Source organism: Leptosomus discolor, chromosome 9 (genome assembly GCF_034619465.1).
Source record: "Leptosomus discolor isolate bLepDis1 chromosome 9, bLepDis1.hap2, whole genome shotgun sequence".
Classification (NCBI taxonomy): Eukaryota; Metazoa; Chordata; class Aves; order Leptosomiformes; family Leptosomidae; genus Leptosomus; species Leptosomus discolor.
In genome coordinates this window covers 29776486-29796338 of record NC_141399.1, presented here as the reverse complement: position 1 = coordinate 29796338, position 19853 = coordinate 29776486, and the positions used below count along the sequence as shown (strand labels likewise).

General features: G+C 43.7%; 1 protein-coding gene across 1 annotated transcript in view; it reads left to right on the top strand.

Annotated features, from left to right (window-relative positions):
• Positions 1-19853, top strand: part of GPC3 (glypican 3) — a 153619-nt gene that overhangs the window by 9144 nt on the left and 124622 nt on the right. The window lies entirely within an intron of this gene.

Below are 19853 nucleotides of genomic sequence, written 5' to 3'. Positions count from 1 at the left end.
TAAAAACAAATGAAGAAACCACTTCTCCAAGAATTAAAGTACCTATGCAAGTACCGTCTTGTCTGATTCTGCCAGTCCCAAAAACCAGGTTGCAGTAATGTGATGTGGTTGCGACCCCAGTGTAATGCTTGGTAAGCATCTGACTAAAATGTATGTGTTGATTATTGTTATCCACTGCAAAACAAAGTTGGTTATTCCAGGGGGAGGTCAGTAGAGGCTGCCTTGTTGACAAGTGCGGTCCCTGGTACTCACCATGGAGTATTTGAATGCTTGGTAACATGATGCCACACTATAGGGTGGCACCTCTCTTCTTTTTCTGGTGATAATGTGATGTATTGTCTTTTTAGCAAAACTGATCTTTGACAAATACTTTCTACTGTGAATACACACTAGTTTGTGTCACTTAAATCTGCAATCATTTTTTTTAGGGCCTTTACACAAAGCAAAACTTATTCTGTCCATGGTTAATGTGCAGTGAAATGATTGCTTGTTTGTTGGGTGCTCTCCCATTGAGGTTCCATTGTTCTGTATTAATGGCATTTTTGCCTATATTTAAAAAAGAAGGCATGAGCAATCAAGCATTTTTTTTCCTTCATGGTGATATTTTTTGCAGAATAATTGATTTATTTTTGTTCATGCCTCACTAACAGCAAGATCCAAAGCCTTCTGAAGCCTGGGAGGTCATGGCAAAGCTCTCTTCTGGTCCACAACTGACTGATGAAGTCAAATGTGTTTTCTCTCAATATAAGATCAAATAAATTGCTGAGGATGTAATAGCGTGGTTGGTTGTTTTTTTTTTCCCAATACATGGAAAAAAAGTGACCAATAAGTTCCAATTCTGCTAAACAGAATGGAGTAAAACTAATGAGAGATGGGTTTTCTAGTCATTGGAAATGTGGACTAGCTTCAGAAATGGTGAATAACCTGTCTGGAATACAAAGTGTCTGCCTCCTCCCCTACCATTTGACAAAAACGTTGCAACATCAGAGTTTTTACTGTGTGTAGGAATGACACCCTATGTTACTACAGGTTGTGCATAGTGTAGCAGAGTTGGGTGCTCTAGCTCTGAAAGTTCTGCCTCTTCTGGAAAGAGTTGAATCCCTTGCTCTGATTTTCTCTCTTTTTTTAAACTGTGACTTCTGAAAAGCCTTGGTATGCAGAATTGCTGTTCTTGGTGGTGGTGAAGAACAGCATTTAATTGAAGAATTCTTGACTACTTCTGCTTATAAAAAAGCTCATGACTAGTTATAAAGATCTTTTGCAATCCCATTGTGGAAGAAGAATTCCTAGCTGGAACCATTGAGGAGCTCACTTTAATTACCTTGTATAAAGTGTTTTGGACTTGGAAGGACAATTCATTAGACTTTGAAAGTGGCGTACTTCTTTTACCTTTAAATATAGTCTCAAGGTCTGTACAACAACACTTTTTTTAGTAGGTGCAAAAGATAGGCTTCTATCTCAAGACATCACTAAGGGAGCTGGTGCTGGGGTGTGGTGTCTCAAATCAAACCCCACCAGTGTGCTGTTTACTTCCTCCCACATTGCTAAGGTATGTCCTATGACAGGTTGCAGGTCAGAAAACCTGCTGCTGCCCTGGCACACCTGGGGAGCATAGGATGCCCATTGCAGGGGAGTGCCTGAGACTCTGCAGGCTGCGTTCAGCTGTAGGGGAGATGCTGGAGCGATCAGGCAAGAGGCATTTGCGACCACCATTGGAGCCCCTGTGGTCCACAAGCATCTCCTGAAGGTCCTGCTCCTGCGTGGTGTCTCTGCTTGAAGCTGGGGACAGGTGCCCTGTGGCTTCAGGAATTGGGACTGCAGGAGTGGGATAGCTCAAAGCAATGCCAGCTCTCCCAGGCATGCTCTGGGAGGAGAGAAAGCCCTCCCTGTGAGTCTTGTATTGGGTTGGGCCCCAGCATCTGCTGGGAATCGTGCACAGATGATGGGTAATTGCACAGCTCTCCAGAGCAGGATGATATATTGGTATGGAAACATATCCTAGCCTCTCTTATTAAAAACACAAATGTGAAATCCTTCAGAGTTAATTTGAATATTTTTAGCCTGGCATCTAAAGGGACTGCTAGTCTGACAAACAAAATCTCACCCAGATATTATTATTTTACACGAAATTTAATTTCTTCCCGCTGAAGCTAGAGAGGCATCTGTGCTGATAAAGATCAAGGGAAATTGTCTGGCATTTACAGAAAATCTCATTCAGGCCTATCTGTTACAATGTTCACTTAGCAAAGTTTATTAGATTATTAGTTTTAGACCCTTAGGCTTTTTCTTTATTGCAGTTAAGAAGGAAAAATCCCAACCAAAAAAATCTTCCATTCACTAAATTTAAATGGTACAATTAGCTCCTGGTCTTATCTTACAGGCATTTTTTTAAATTATGAAGATGATTTAAGTAGTGATTTAACTTTGGAAACTTGCTGTGTTTGACAGTGTTAAAATGGATTGTGGCTGCCTTGACTGCAGTTAAATCTACTCTACGATTTCTTTGGGGGCAGATTTTTTTCACTTTCATGTGGTGTATCCATGCTGGTATCTGCCCCTGTGTGCACCTCCTGGTTCAGTTCTCACCTGATAGCAGCTCTGTTGTGTACCATGAAGCTAGGCTGAACCACCTGGCTTCAAAACTTCCTCATGTGTCTTTTGGCAAGTGACATTGAGTACTGGTTTGGGGTTTTCATCCAAACTAACCAGTGAGTTAGTGCAACTAGCCTGCTGTGGCAAATAGCGAGAGCCCTGCCTACAGTTTGCTTTCACCCCTTTTTTTCTCCTGACCTTAGATCTTGGCTTTTTGGTGGGGGTTTTCTGGACCTGTTACTGCCTAATCTTTTTCTTTTATAACAAGAAAAAAAGCCCTCAACAAATCCTGCTGATTTCCTAAATATTAAATCTGACTCTGAATAGCTCCCCTTTGTGAAAGGTAAACTTGAACAGGAAAATCACAGAATCACAGAATGGTTTGGATTCGAAGGGACCTTAAAGATCATCCAGTTCCAACCCCTCTGCCATGGGAAGGGACACCTCCCACTAGACCAGATTGCTCCAAGCCCCATCCAACCTGGTCTTGAACACTGCCAGGGAGGGGGCAGCCACAGCTTCTCTGGGCAACCTGTGCCAGTGCCTCATCACCCTCACAGTGAAGAATTTCTTCCTAATATCTCATAGAATCATGGAATACCAGGTTGGAAGAGACCTCAAGGATCATCTAGTCCAACCTTTCAAGGTAAAAATATAGTTTAAATGATACAGCCCACCACCCTGTCAAGCTTAGTCTTAAAACTGTCCGATATAGGGGAATCCAACAGTTCCCTTGGGAGATTATTCCAATGTCTAATTGTCCTCGTGGTGAAAAAGTCTTAAGTCTACCCTCTTTCAGTTTGAAACTGTTACCCCTTGTCCTATCACTACCCTCCCTGATAAAAAGTCCCTCCCCACCTTTCCTGCAGGCCCCATTTAAGCACTGGAAGGTCGCTATAAGGTCTCCTGGAGCCTTCTCTTCTCCAGGCTGAACAAGACCAGCTCTCTCAGTCTGTCCTCACAGGCAAGGTGCTCCAGCTCCCTGAGCATCTTCGTGGCCTCCTCTGGAGCTGCTCAAGCAGGTCCATGTCTGTCTTGTGCTGGGGGCTCCATAGCTGGACACAGCACTGCAGGTAGGGTCTCACCAGAGCAGAGCAGAGGAGGAGAATCACCTCCCTGGACCTGCTGGCCACGCTTCTCTTAATGCAGCCCAGGATACGATTTGCTTTCTGGGCTGTGAGCACACATTGCTGGCTCATATTCAGTTTTTCATCCACCAACACCCCTGAGTTGTCCTTTGCAGGGCTGCTCTTGATCCACTCATCAGCCAGCCTGTGTCTGTGCTTGGGATTGCCCCAACTCAGATGCAGAACCTTGCACTTGGCCCTGTTGAACTTCATGAGGTTTGCACAGGCCCACCTCTTCAGCCTGTCAGGCTCCCTCTGGATGGCCTCCCTTCCCTCCAGCATGTCAAGTGCACCACACAGCTTGGTGTCGTTGGCAAACTTGCTGAGGTGCACTTGTCCTGGGTTTGGCTAGGATAGGGTCTATTTTCACAAGAAGCTGGGACAGCCAAACTGAAGTAGATAAGGGGTATTCATTACCAGTCTGATGTCATGCTCAGTGTATAAGGAGAAGTGGTGGGGAAGGCACGTGGAAAGGTGGGTGGTCCAGGTGGTGAGCCATTGTGTTCCATGTCACTAGCTGTATATATTGTTTCATTAGTATTGTTGCTACCGTTGTTTCTTCTCTCTTTGTGTTGTTCCATTAAACTGTTCTTATCTCAACCCACAGGGTTTTACCCTTTTCTCCTGATTCTCCTCCCCACCCCACCGCAGCAGGGGAGGGTGAGCAAGTGGCCACATGGTGCCCTGCTCCCTGCTGGGCCTAAACTACGACAATACTCAGTTGTACTCTCCGTGTTGCTGACAAACATGTTAAACAGCACCAGTCCCAATACTGACCCTTGAGGAATGGCGCTTGTCAGGGTCTCCACTCTGACATGGAGCCGTTGACCGCAACTCTGAGTGTGACCATCCAGCCAGTTCCTTATCCGCTGAGTGGTCCATCCATCAAGTCCGTGTCTTTCCAGTATAGACAAGGATGTTGTGTGGGACAGTGTTGAATGCTTTGCACAAGTCCAGGTAGATGATGTCAGTTGCTCTTTGCTTATCCACCAACACTGTAATCCCATTGTAGAGGGCCACAAATTTGTCAGGCATGATTTGCCCTTAGTGAAGCCATGTTGGCTGTTGCCAATCACCCACTTATTTTCTGTGTGGCCTAGCATAGTTTCCAGGAGGATCTGCTCCATGAACTTGCTGGACACAGAGCTGAGACTGACTCGCCTGTAGTCCCCCGGGTCTTCCTTTTTTCCCTTTTTAAAAATGGGGGCTATGTTTCCCCTTTTCCAGTCAGTGGGAATTTCACCCAGACTGCCACGACTTCTCAAGTATGATGGACAGTTGCTTAGCAACTTCATCTGCCAGTTCTGTCAGGTCCTGTGGATGCATTTCATCAGGTCCTATGGACTTGTGCACCTTCATGTTCCTTAGATGGTCTCAAACCTGATCTTCTCCTACTTGTTTTTTCCTCTTTGCCCCCACTAGAGAACTCTGTTCCCCAGGGTTGGGTTGTGTACATGTTCATCGGTCTGATGAAGTTCTTAAGTTTGGGAATCTGCTTTTGAGTGATCACTTAATTTCTTGTCCTGCATATCGACCATGTTGCACTATGGATAACAGAAAATTAAAGCTTCCGTAGCTGCTCAGATGCAGCTTTCATGGTACGCTCCTCCTAGTTCTTTGTCCAAGGGGAAACATGCTTTTAAAAAGTGGAAAGACTGCAATGGAATTAAGCACAGAAGGACCCTCCAAGGGAAGAGGAGCATCTGCACCCATTCCTATGTGTCGGACTGGCTGGTAATTTTCCCCCTCCAGCAAGTGTAAAGCACAGGAGTAGGAGGCCTGAGTACCAGGGGCTGCTTCTGCAAGAGTAATGCAGTGTTCTCCTGGAGAAAGTCGCTTTCATTATTTTAAGTGATTGTTCAAATAACCTGTCAGCGGGATCTCACGTTGCCCTTCTGCAGCCTCTTCTGTTGATGCTAGTTGAATCCTGGAGTGTCCTCTCATTGTGGTGCAAACACGAGGCTGTCGGAGCCTGTTGGTGGCTGCTCTGCGATGTGGTGGTGAGGTTGCTGGAGCCAACAGGGTAGCAGTGGCATAAATCTTGAGATAGGCTATATGCCTGTTTCTGACCCTGAATCGAGCTGCCCCGCTGCTTGTGTTGGTGCAGGGCTTGTTTCCACCCGCTTCCCAAATAGCTCCTGTGGGGCTACAGAGCTGCTGGGACTTTGGGAAATGTGGAGGACGGTGGGAAGGCAGGAGTGCAATTACCCGAACTGGAAAATTGGCCAGGATGTTGCAGTTGAATTCCCCCTTGGTGAAAGTCTGTAGGCTTAAATTAAGACATGATCTGTTCCCTATCAAAGGCAATGGCTTTTGACCTTCTGCAAATGGCAACTGGAAGACAAAAGGAGCTCTGTTGGGTGCCTAAGGGGAGCTTGCAGAGGCTAAGGGGATTTGAGGGGCTTTGGGATGTGTGCTTCGCCATAGTTTCGAGGAAGATCATGATAAATCAATACAGATAAACCTGCCTGTACATGTATAGTATTCTCTTATTTGTGGGAGAATCCTGTTTCTTCTCTCCTCTGGAGCTGAGACCTCGGTGGTTCTGGCAGAGCAGGTGGTGTTGGGAGGGTGTTGATTCATCTACCCTTGTGTGCTGTGGTAGGATAAAGGCAGAGCTGTAACTCTTAGTCCTACCAGGTGGCTCTGAAGGCTGTAAATCTTCCATTAGGCATAAATGCAGTCATTTTGGTTATTTATAGTTATTTACACTATCCATTCTTATCTATCAGGAATGAAGGCGGTTTTGACATTGCAAGCTTCTATGAGGTTATCTTTAATCGGTTTAGAGGTACCTAAGCCACGAATATATCAAATAGCCAATCCTAATGTTGGAGTCCTCTAAAGTATGACTGAATTATTTATTTTGTTATGATGAAAATGTCTGGGCTTTATTGGGTTTTCTTTGAAGAACTTTATTCTGCTTGAAGTCTGGAAGATAAAAGATCAGCGATTGTCTCTCCAAGTTTCTTATTCTGAATCCTTCAAGGCTTTTCATTTTTCACAAGCTGCTGTTACTACTTTAGAGTCAAGGTGAGAGAGCTGAGATTTCTTTTATTCTATTAAAGAGGTTTAAGTATATAAAAACTTTTATCTTTACTTAATTATGCCTTGCACGGGTAAATCCAAGATACATGTGGCATCAATTAGGTGAGAAGAGATGGGCAGTGGGAGCTATTGCACGTTAATCGCTGAGAAGGGTCCGCTGATACCAGCACTGCCCAGCAGAGCTTGTGTCTTATCATTTGGAATAGTTCAATACTCCAACATCTTTAAGCCAGTTAAGTCTGACAATGCAGGAGAGTCTTTCAGGTGTCAGCAGTAGGAAGAGACTTGGATGGGCTTTAGTACTGCACCGTCCTGCAGACCACTGTTGCTTACAGTGTGGGGAGGCAGGAAGGAGGTGATACGGGGCAAGTGGGAGAGTTCTTGAGCTTGAAAAGTTAATAATTATTTCTGAATGTGTAAAGCGGTGGAGGTGAGAGGTGCTGAGAGTTGGGAGGTCCTGGAATTGAACCATCCCTGCAAAGTGGGAATGTGCCCTGGGGACCAGCAGGTCACAGTTGTGAGTACATGGGTTCGGATGTCTAACCAGCGTGCAGGTTTGGATTATCGGCCAAGCTTCTTGTGCAGCTTTGCTATGTATGGAGGAGAAAAGTGATTATGGTTAACTCAATAAATGTAAAAAAGAAGATTCTTAGCAGTAGTCGAATATGATACGAATGGGGTGGTCAGTGTAATAGCTGCAGGTGTGTTGTGAAAAGTGCATGTGAAAATGTGAACTCTTGCTTGTGGGCTTGTAAAATATTAGTCTGACATTTTGGAGTGGACTCAAAGAATGAATTCATTTTTGGAAGAGAATATTAAAACTCTAATTAGGCTTTACAAGTAAATAAGCACCACAAATAGATCTCTGTATCCTCTTGTAATTCGTGTTCCTAATTAATCCTCTGCTAACTAAAGTCTTGCAGCATCCTTCTCTGAATGACCTGTCTCCACAGTGGCAGTTCTCTCCTCCGAAATCTTCTTGTGATGGTGTTTGGTGGTGTTTTTTTTTTATTTATTTATTAATGTGTATTTAAAATAGGAGTTGTCTCGCTGGGTCAATTCAGGCTGGTATTCTGCCTTTGGCAGTGATTCCTGCCAGATGCTTTGGATGCACAAAGTTTGTAGTGGAAAACTATGGCGATATGTTTCCCAGGTTGATAATGATGTCCTAAACTGATGATTACAGGTAGGTGGAAAGAGCTGTCTGCATAATGAGAGATCTCTAGTTGTCAGAATTGGTCTAGGGAGGTAATGTTTCCTTTCAAATAACTAGAACTTATTGTTCATAAATCACAGTTAATCTGTTTATTACACTAGCATATGAAGCTGGAAGTCTGGAGTGTGCTATAATGCTTAGCTTTAGGAGCAGAGCTGTAATAGTAGCAGCAGTTTCAAATGATTTGAAATTGGGGGATCAGCAAAATGCAGGAGTTTGTGGAGGCTCTGGGCATTAAAAATGACTGCCAAGGATTGATGGGTTTCTTTAACAAATTGTAAAATCCATCAAGCAGGATTTAGGGCATGAAACTGCCCTCCTGAGCCGTATAAACCACGGGTTTGGAAGTATTGCATGACAGTGCATGCTACCGGGAAGGGAGATTTTGAAAGATGTTTGGTTTTGCTTTTGTTTCTGCCTCTTGCTGCCTGGAGTTTCAATGCCAGGACAGTGTTGACATGCAGCTCACCAGGCTCTGGGTGTGTTGCTCCCCAGAGGAGCCTCTCTGTACTCTTCGTGATGCTGAGCCTGAGAGATGGGTCTCCTCTCTTGCCTGGGCTCCCTCTCCCCTGCTTCAGTCCATACCAGAGTGGTCACATTTCCCTTGATCTTCCAAAACCCTGGTGCATCTCAGCCAACTTTACACAGCCCTTGCTCACAGCTGATGGAGAGCTCCTGCATATTTAGGGTACCTTCTTGCAGGAGGGAGCTTGTTGGCTTTTGCTGCTGTTTCCCTGCATCCATATTTGAGCTCTGCAATACCTACCCACACCGATGGCCTCTTGTGTTCACGTCTGCATGTCCATGCAGAGAAGACCTCTGTGGGGTCCCATGTTGGGTATTCATAGGTTGGCTGCTGTAGGAAGAAGCTGTATTGTGCTCTTTGCAGAGGGCTAGCAGCAACTTCCTGGCACGTCCATGGAGGAGTGTAGTGTGTGGTAGGAGATGTCCCTGCCCCCCCCCCCCCCCCAGCTACTGCTTTTGGGGTCTCCGTGGCTTGAAGAGTGCAGCCATGGGGAATTGTGTGTGGTTGAGATCCCTTCCCTGTGTCCTGCCTCTTTCTTTTTTTTTTTTTTTTCTCCCCTCCCCGCAATTAAATACTGCTGATGCCCTTCCCCTCATCGGTGAAATGAGGCTTGGAGGTTAATAGGGGGCTTTTTGTAACTGCCTATAAGCTGCTTCAGCAGTTTTTAAACACTGTGCTTTGTGTCTGGGCTTAGGGGTCCCCAGTTCAAAGTGTGCAGAGGAATTCCCGGATACTGTGGACCTGCCTTCTGCTGCTGGGGTACTGTCCCCTGCCATCTCTGCTGCTGCTTTTCTGCTGTCAAAGGGGATAATGTTCTCCTGCTTTTGAGGGGTGTAGGGAGGCACTGGCCATGGGCACCCCAGGACTGCTCCCTGTGCAGGACCATGGCAGATGCTGCACCCATGTCCTCTTGTGTCCGTGGTGCTCTGCCTCCATAGGAGATGTGGATCTTTTGGATGGGGAGGTGTCTGGGCTGGGTCTCTGCAAGAGCAGATGCCTGTGGTGTCACCTGCAGCTCCTCCATGTCCGCATCCCTGCATGGTGCAGCGTGGTGGTGCTGCCTCTGTCCCATCTGCTCTGAACCTATGCTGGCAAAACACGATCTTCTGCCTGCATTCACCTTCGGAGCATGAATGAGATAACCAGGGAGTGAGGGCTCCTGTGTTCCTTCAAGTCTTCCACTTCTACAAGTGTGCTGTTTTCTGTAATTACTTTTTGAACTGCAAGTTACAGTCTTTTTGATAGCTAAGTGCTAACATTCTTAAAATGCCTCCTAATGCTATAAAGCAGTCAAATTACATCTTTCTAGCTTGCAGTAGAATGATATAAATGTCATGTTACCTTGAATGAGGTATTTATAGGACTGCTTGGTGCCATTGAATTTTTTTTTTTCCTTTGTAATTCCCATACAGAAATGGGCACGGCAGCATCTTCCATCTCTTGGCCTGAAAGGATAAATAGAGGCGTTCTCATTGTGCAAAGTGTTTAAAATGCAAACGAGATCTGGTTTGTGTTTGCTGGGGAGGAAATGGGGGAAGAGCCAGCACCCAGCAATAAAGGCAGGCACTGTCTCTGTAAAGAAAATATTTTGCTAGATTGTCATCTACTTTACTTTTAAAGCAGCAATAAGATAGCGATAAAATGGCCAATGGCGCCTTTCATCTGAGGGAAATGAACTCTTGCTGAGCCAATTAAACTGTCAATACGCTATGGTTTCACATTTCCTCGAGCAGGCAGGATCACCTCAGGTGTGTTACTCACTCTGACTTCACTACTGATGTGAAATCAATTTTAGCAATTTATAATCTTTCATTTTACTGTGCAAGTATATTAATCTGTGAAAAACACTACTCAAATAGTGAGAGCAGATGAGAGTTTTCTACACGAGTGGTATAGCTGGCAGTGCCTCTTGGATTATCTGGTGTGTAGAAGCCTGTGTAATGTTTGGACATACTGGAGGCACAGACAATCCAGTTTTCAAGCTTGGGGCTTTGTCCTCAAAATGTTCTAAAATCATAGGATTGTCTTGGTCTAATTTTTCACTACTCAACTGCAATAGTTTGAAGTTAACTTTATTCCTTCAGCCTAGAAGAGGCGTGCCTTTCCATATTCTTTTTGATACCAAGAGCAGCAAAGAAGCAAGCATGGCAGACTCATAGTATGTACTGCTAATTAGAAGATAAAGCAGGTGCATCTAGCATGGATGGTGGAGAGATGCTGAGGGATGTGGGATCTTCCCTGTGTTTTGTTTCTGTAGCAACAGTATCTAAATGTTTGGGTTTAGGTTTTGATGCTGCTGCTGTGAAGGGGATGCAGGCTGGACTTACCCAGTTCAGACCGATGTGCCTAGGGGAGATGTTGCCTGGAAAACCCTTTTCATCCAGTTACACTGGGATGCTGTACGTGGTGCTGTGTCTACTTGCAGCCCTCAGAGTGGAGATGTCTGTACTGTGAGATGCAGCACCATTGCTCTGGGGGATCTTGTTGCTTGCTGTGTTGGATGTTGCTTCAGGGTGACCTCGTTCCTTGCTGCACGGACAGTTTCTCTGAGGTGGGTTTTGATTTGGCAGCTTCTTGGATCTTCTGTTGCTTTATGGGTTGTCGGTGGATACTTTGTGCACCTCAGAAGTTGTGTCCCTGTGGTAGTCCTTTCTCTGCTCTACTAAGCAGAGTGTGCCAAGAGTCTGCTTTTCTCTGAAGGGCCTTGGTAGCTGTATGGGTTCAGGCAGCAAGAATGAGTTCCTAGATAGTGTTCATTTACAAGAGTAGCCAACTGAGCTGTGTTTAAAACATCTTGTCTTCCTCTTAAAATGAAATCTCAGCTTCAGGAGCTCTGCGGGTGTTGGAGGATAGTCATGTTGTTGCATAGTGGCCATCTCTCAGCACAGCAGGAGAGGACCCATGGGTGTATTTATGCAACGAGCTAAATAACTTTTGATACTGGATTTAGCAATGGTTAGATTGAATCTGTAGTTGCTAAAGTGTGCACACCGACTGGCTGGCTTTGCATGGTTTTGATGAGATGCTGGATTGGGCCTGTTTGACCCAGGTAACACTGGTGGGTCAGAGTCGGACAACTGGGTTTGCCTGTGGCAGTCGGTGATGGAGATGGGTGGAAACTCTCACATGTTAAAGTAAATGCATTTCCATGAAGTAATGCATCTTCTATGAAAATTGAAATATAGGAAACACTGCAGATTTTATCTCTAATATTTTTAAAAAAAAATTAATTGGAAAAAAGAAATCTGAATGTGTGCTTGGAAAAAAACAACCCCCCACATAAACCTGTTGGTTAGAAAGTAAAGATTAAAAATCCAGCCCTCTGCATATCTACACAAACAGCAGTGTAGATCAATTGTAAATGAATTCTGTTGCTGATTAGCTCTTCCCAAATTTGTAATTTTCAAGTCAGAAAACCTATGATTGAGTGTCATAAAGAAGCAATTTTAAAAGCAGCAGAGAACTGTAAGGCTGCTGCTAGGATTACAGCTCACAGCTTTGGAATTCACTCTTTTTGAAGGAAATCGGTGAGGAACAGATTGCAGTAATGTGGTGTATTTGTATTGGTCAAATTCCTGTTATGATTGCTGTGAAAAATGGTATTCCTTTTTTTAGGGAAAGGAAATTAAATAGGGCTAGTAATCCATGTAAGGAGATTGGTTTACACTAAAAGGGGAGGAAAGAATGTGAAGGCTAATCAGATCAATACATTCTCTTGAATCTATCTCATAAAAAAATAAAATCAAATTGCTACTGAATTTCCAAGGAATTATATTGAAATGACACACATGCTTTTACTGCCTTTTAATTACAAAATTATTTCAATCTGCTTGAGTCTCCCATGTAAGTGAGCTATCAACTGATCTTAAATATTGGCTCATAAATTCCAAATAGTTCTTTAGATGGAAGAAAATAGTATCCCTGGTCCTTCAGCTAGGTATGCCAGCCCAGATCACGGTAGGGTGAGAACTACCATTTGTACTAGACAAATCTTCACTGGCTAATTTAGGTGCACAGCTTCCCTCTGGATGAGGCTTTTAAGATTATTTATGCCATCATTTGTCAGGGGAGTGTTCAGTCTCTGATGTCCGGCTGCACAGCCGTGATCGACCTTCTTATGAAACCTTTGGGAATTATTATGTACTTAGTAAGAGCTGGATGGAGGTCTTTGAGATGGCCCGAGAAGGATGTTCGTGTGTGGTGTAATGCATTGCCCCCCTCAGCTGAGTAGAAGTGGGGCTAAGATGCACAGCTAGTGAATGGTTCTGCAGCTAAGCATCCTCTTGTGTAGAAAAGACATTAAAAAAATAATAAATAGAAAGTCTTTTCTAGAGAGAAAAATGACTAGGAGAATGCTGAATCTCTTTCACAGCACTTCTTACGACTGAAATGTTTGCTGTAAGGAGGAGTTGGCTCCTGCTGTTAGTGCATCAGTAAGAAATGCTGAAAACATACAACCTTTTTTTTTTTGTTTGTTTTTCGTTTGGCTAAGGGAATAGCAAGAGCCCAGCGCTGGGCGGTAGTCTTCTGTTCAGCCTCTTGTGGAGGATGGGGTGATAAATGGTGATCCTCCCTCTCTTTGCAAAAAAGCTCTATGTGGTGCTGGTTGGAGGAGGATAATGTTTGACCGTCTGGCTGCGTGCAGTGTGGTTCTTGTGTGGGGGGCACTGCAGCCAGCGCTGCAAAAGCACTGCCACAGATGCACATGAGCAATATCTGTGAGACTGACCCATGGCTGTCCCAGGGTTAGGCAGCGAGCTGGTTTTAGGTGACATTAGGGGAAGGGAAGGTTACTCTTGTCTGTGGTCCTGCAGGAGGATGCTTGGCTGTCTGATGAGCTGTGCATTGGGCTTCACCTGCTGTAAAAACCAGGGGACAACAGGAGGAGGATGACTGGCCTCTGGACTGGTGGGGCGTTGCTGTGGGATGGGCTGGGGGCTGAACACTAAGAGGCTTTGCAGTGTTTGGTGCATATATGAACAGCCCAGCACTGCTCCTGGATCGTTGTAGGTTCATATCTGCCTGACTGTGCTGGGTTCCTATGGCAGCTCCCCACTGGGAGTGGGACCTAAGATGGGGCTGAGATGCATCCGTCCATTGTCGGTCAGATGGCACGGAGAGGAAAGCACGCATTGCAGTGAGCAGGAGGTCACGCGCTTACTGCAAGTTGTGTGATGCAGCGTAATAAATGAAGAAAGTGCCTGCATTTAGATGGGTAATTTTGAAAAGGGGGAAAGGTCTGCCTTGAAGAGCACTTGCGCTGATGTAGCCTTTATTGTCCTTGGAAATGAGCTTTGTGATTTCTGAAGAAAGATTAAAGGTATGTTTCTCTACAGAGTAGCTCTTCTCATCTGTGTTTGCTGAGAGATGGCACTTGCACGTTGGAATTTCCAGCAACTTTAAAGCAAGAGGTGATAAGCTGTTTCCCCCGCACCCACCTTGCTTTTTTCATAGGCTGTTTGTTTAGATAACGGCCTGGAAATTATGTTAGTAACCCTGTATGTCACACTTTGCTACCGGTGAAGAATAAGCAGTGCATTTGACATTTGGGGAAATGATTAATATTCTAAGGAATGTGGTTCAGAATCTACTTTTTGAACTAATGGACAGTATAATGCTATTTTTTTTACTAAGTTGCATAGATTTTTACCTTGAAGATGCTCTGTAAAGTGCACTGCATTACTCGTATTAAATAAAAGCAAATACTTCACATCACATGAGAATGCAATCTTTGAACTGGTGAGAAGCTGAAAATCATTTATTTCTCTAGCTTGTGATGCTTCACTGTGACATAAGCATGAAAAATAATTAGACTCACTGGTAAGTAAATATTTGATCCTGAAATGCATCTTGAAGATACAGAGCTGGGAGAAAGTAACCTCTTCAGATGCACACTGATTCTTCTGGATTTGTCTCACACCAGCAGCTAGATCACAAAGTTGCGTTCAGAAGGCTACATCAGAAGAACATTATTGAGGGTGAAAAGTTTACGAAGGTTATGAACAAACCAGGCAATCTCTTCAACCTCAGTGTGGTTTCTCGTGTCCTGTGCATTAGAGTAAGGCCTTTAATTATAGCTTCATGTGTGTTTTTCCACAAGCTGCTTCTCTTGTGTAAGGGCACTGAATGAATGTCCCTTAATAAGCCATTTTCTTTCTCCTCATTTTTTTGATGCCTGGTTCTTAATACTTTCAAATGACACTTAAGGACAGAATTCTTCAAAATTTTCAATTACCTGTGAATACTTTATTTTTATGCTGTTTCATGATGTTCAATGCTGACTTTTAGCATGTTTCTTCCATGGATAGAAAAGCTGAAATTCAGAAGCAGTCTAATGAAGACCTTTTTTGATTGTGTTCACTGCAGTGTAGCAATATATATTCAAGATGTAGGTTTTGGGTTTGGGTACAGCCTGTTTGGTTAACGCTGACTTTGTACTCGCCACACCTTTTAACTTCTGGAGCTGGCAAGGCAAGGAGCTAGAGGAGCAGCGTCCAACTTCCAAGTACTTCAACTTTGCCTTTAAGTTAATAAAAAGGAGCAGTAATGTACCAAACCCTGGGCTTTCTTTTAAAAAGCAGGAGATTTCAAGGTTGAAAACAACAAAAAAATTCAACTCTCATTCTTTCCCTGCCCCCCCCTCAAAGCACAAGTGAGTTGCATCTGGGTACGTTGTTGGAGATACAGCAATAAAAACAACCCAAACACAACTGCACTCCCAAACTGTGACAAAAAAAGTTCATGCTTATACAGACTTTACAAAATCCTGTCAAAAGTCGAGTTCTGTTTCAGAGTCTGGGAAATACTTCAGCTAATTAAAGAAAAGGTCAGCAGGATTTTTTACTGTAGGCAAAAAAAAAAAAAGAAGATAAATCTTTCTCCTTTGCCTTGCTCTCAGAAGCAGGCGAACCATTTTGGCTGAAATTAAAATTTGCCTGAGGCAGACAAAAGGCATGTGAAGTTGCAGTCCAGATGGTTAGAGCTTGGCAAAATTATAGGTAAGTAGGAATAGGGTCTAAAGATCAGAAGCATTAGGCAACTGTAATATGCAGGGCTACCAGCTCTGCCTATAATCAGTTATAATATTTAATCTAAATGTCTGTTGCAGAAAGCTATTGTGCTGTTCTGAAGTGTGATCATTCATTCAGAGATTTGGAAGGGACTCAAAAGCTGTACTTAAAGTGAGTTTGCTTGCAGAATGTGAGAGGGCTTTTTATCCTCTGTATATATGATGTTAGGAATGTGTCACCTCCTAACAGCTAGATCTGTGTGAGTAATACCTGCTGTGGTCATGCAAACCTTCTGAGGTGTCCATGTTGCCGTTTTGCTCTTCCTGTAATCAGTCTGTGCGACAGATGAACATAACAAATCTTGTTCATAAACAAATCTTTCATAAGTTTGGGTTTATTGCTGATTTGCCAATGCATTCATAATGAAAATTTTTGTTCTGATCTTGTAAACAGCTGTGCCTTTTTTTATTCATGTTTGCAATGCTGCAGGAGTCAGTGTGAGCAAATTAAAGTGTGTGTGGGTATTCTTGCATGGAAGGCATTTCAGTACCATTTTTTAAACTCTTTGCGGACTAATCCAGCAGGAGGACTTAGTTTATAGACTGAGAAATGATCACCTGTACAAAGACTTGACTCTGAACACTATGAATGTGCCAGAAAATGTTCATAGTTCCTTAATGTGCTCAGAGGACAGGGGGAGAAATGGAATAAGAGAAGAAAAAAAGATTAATTTTATCTGTAACAAGAGTTAAACCTGTTCTAGGTGGCAGGAGCTACAGATAAGGTGCTGCAGTAGCCCAAGCTGAGCCTGATGTCACCCTTTTGTGGATGAAGCACCACTCAATTCTGTGAGTAACGTTGCTGGTCATGGTTCATGGGGCAATAAGAAGTGGAGAGGCCACCAGCAGGCTGGAGCAAAGCTTCATTTTTAAGTTGTACTAAAACTATGCTTTTGAGTTATTCTGGGTTGGAGCTAATCTGCCCTGTTAATACCAGGTTTTGGTACTAAACGCAGCTGTTAGCTACAAAAAATGATGAAGTTGGGTGGTGACCTGAGCCCTTAGATCTTTAGGGCTGTAAAACTATTGTGGAAGTGGGGTTGGTGTCTGCCATGGTCAATGCCTATTATATCCGAGCCTTTCTGCCAAGGCTGTCCTGTGGAAGCAGAGATATATCTCCTCTTATGTTTTTGAGAGGTCTGAAAGTGCACATAACTCACTGTGATATATTTGAAGGCTCCCGGAGGAGTGTTTGTGCATGTATTGGAGCTGAGGTCACTGTAGAACAGCAGCAGCTAAGCTCAAGGGTGAAAAGGGACAGAAAACAGAACTCCTATGTGTTGTTTCTGAAGATGACTCCCATCCCTTGTCTTGGGTGATGCACTGAAGGGAGACATAAGGGATCCCTCTGAGGGACAAGTAGAGTCAACATAGCACTTTTCTTCCATTCTCTCTATAGAAAATTATAACTTTGGGTTGCCACCTCTGCATGCAGAGGTGTCGGAGAAGGAATTTAAGACTGACTGGGGACTGCGGATCAAGTCTTGCCTCCCTGCTCTCCTCTAGGCTTTGCCTGCCCCTTCTCCAGAAGACCAGCCAGCTTTTCAGCCCGCTCCCAAGGCAGAGACACTTGGTTCCATGCTCCCTATATCTTAAATTTCTTTACTTTTCTAGCCTGCCAGTGGCTAATACTTTAACTCCCTGGCCCCCCTCCTCTCCTCAGCCGTGGTTGCTGGCTCCTGTGCTCCCTGTCGAGTGCCCTGTCTCCCTCTCCCGGAGTGAGATGGCTGAGGAGGTCATGCAGTATTAATAGGGAAGCAGATCTCTGATTTTGTTCCTGCTTATGGACTCTGACATTTCTCGACGTTTTCTGAAGTGTAAAATGTTTCAGAGAAAACAACAACTTGGCTTTTACTGAAAAATTAATTACGTTGGCACTTTCCCCTTTGCAGTGGGCTTTTGTCAGAGGACAAAGGAACTAATGTTAGGGGGAAAGGGTGACGTGGGGAAAGGACAGCAGTAACATTAGAGAGAGAAAATCTGCATTAAGGTAAAAAGATTTAATTAAGTGTTGATTGTCAAGGAACAATGTAAACTCTTCAGAAGGCATTACTTCTGTGCACTTACTGTCTAGAGCTAATTTATACATCTAAGTTTATCTGCTTCATAAATTAGTCTTTCCTCTAATTACAGTTAACGGACTATGACTTTCTCTGCTCTTCAGCGCCATTCTTTGTTCTTCCACTTCTCTCAATGCAGAGATACACCTTGTACAGTAAAGCACATACTGCTCCTTTTGTCCTGCTCTGGGGAGTGTGTGGAGGTACAGGTGGGGAAAACCAGCCAGTTTTTGTGTATGTGTGCACTTCTTAAGAGTTAAAGATATAGTCAAAAGTACAAGGGGAGGCAAAATACCAAAGGGCTCTCCTGTTGTGATCCTTTCTGACCTTTTCAGTGTTGGTTTTCTTTTTGTCCTGTGAAAAGAAGGGATCATCAGGGAGCCTCAGTTTAGGAATAAGAAAATGATGATGTGTTTTCTCGCTGAAATATAGGATTATGGGCAACTTTTTCACCTGAAAAACAAAGATGTAGCATTGGCTTATAAATACACGCACAACTGTTTGTACACCCACTGCCTGTAAGGGGCAATGGTGCTGTTGTGTCTGATCTTGCTTCTCTCTGGGGTTTGCAATCCAAGTGTAAAACAGGTGGCAATAGTTGAGTACGGACAAAAAGGGCTGCAAAGAAATGTGTGTAATGATAGGCATGTGAAGAGCTGTGGCCTCAGCATCACAGCCAAAAAAAAAAGATGGGAAGGCATAAAAATAAGTAGCTTTGCCCATGTTTCTGGTAGCCCTTCAGGTGTGGTGGAGCATGGGAGAAAATTAGTCAACCAGTATATTCAAATTTCTGTTTTATTTCTTCAAATGGTCTTCAAAAAGAAATGGAGCTAGACTATGGGCTGCTAACATGAATGGAAAAAAGGAATAGTTGTTATACTTGGAGTTTGCTTGGCCATTAGTATTCTATTAATTTTTCCCCTGCTTCTAGTGATATGAGGAACACTGGATACACTTAAAAGGATGCATGTCGTTAAAATGATATCTGACAACAGTTCCTTCACTGCTTATGATGCTTTTGATTGTTAATATAGATAAAATGCAAATGATCAGAATATAAAAACTCCCTTTTGTCTTTCTAATGTTTTCAGCTGCCTATTAAACAAATTATATGGGAAAGTGAGTCATCTTGTTAGTACAGTGGTGTCACCCAGATACTTTGAAATGCTTAATGGCATAAAATGAAGTGTCATTGGTTTGTTTATTTTCCTAGTAGTAATGGCATTTCAAGCTAAGTCATAGTTGCTCCTTCAAAATGCAGTTGCCTTGTCCTTACTATATAATTGTATTTTTACACATTATGGTTCTGTCTTGCAGAGTATTATGTCAGCTTTTTAATAAGCTTTTAAACCCCTGCAGCACAGGGATAGCTGTTCTATTGGGCTGAATTTTCCTTTACTGTAGTGCAACACTGCACAGAAGTGTCCATCTCTCTATTTCGTTGTGTGTGTTGTTCTGTAGTCTAAAATCATGCAGAGGATGCTGTGCAGGAATGGTTTCCTGCCCAGGACCTTACAGCACGTGTGTTTGTTGGTCTCTGTTGCCTGGCTGCAAGAGGTGAAGGGGAATATTGGGGACCACATCTATTTTCAGCTGTCTGACTTCTTTTTTCCAGTGCTTGCTGCTGCATGAGTCAGTCTGTAGCTTTTGCTTTCTCTGCCTCCTGTAGTATTATCAAGGTCTCTCTTAACTTGCTTAGAGAGGACAGCTGTTCATTGACTATAGCAGGGTATAGTAGTAGGGACTGTAATAGTTGCGGGTCAACGATATGCATAGCAATGGCACATATAGGTACAACTGAACACTTGTAGCAGCTTTGCTGATTACAACAGTTTTGCTGGAAGGTCCTCTGCATGAAGGAGGTTTGGACTAGCTCGATTGAGATGTAGTTAGTCTCAAAGCTGCAAAGAATGGAAGTGTACATTTATTTGTGCACCATTGGTCTTGTTCTTAACCAGGATGCTTTTGTAGGCAGCTTTCATCCTGTTACGGGAATGTCCTTTGTTCCTGCTTGAGTCTTTTAATAACAAAAGGTCTGTTCCTTCAGCCACAGAGCTGAAGTATTTGCTGTCTGGCAGATGTAGGCATATGGTGCTGTCACGTCACTGATTTTGTAGGACATGCCCTGACTTCTCCAGCTGAGGATGTGGTCCACAGCTTAATGCAGCACATAGATCGTGGCTCGCATAGCCCTGCAAGCAGTGAGGAGACACAT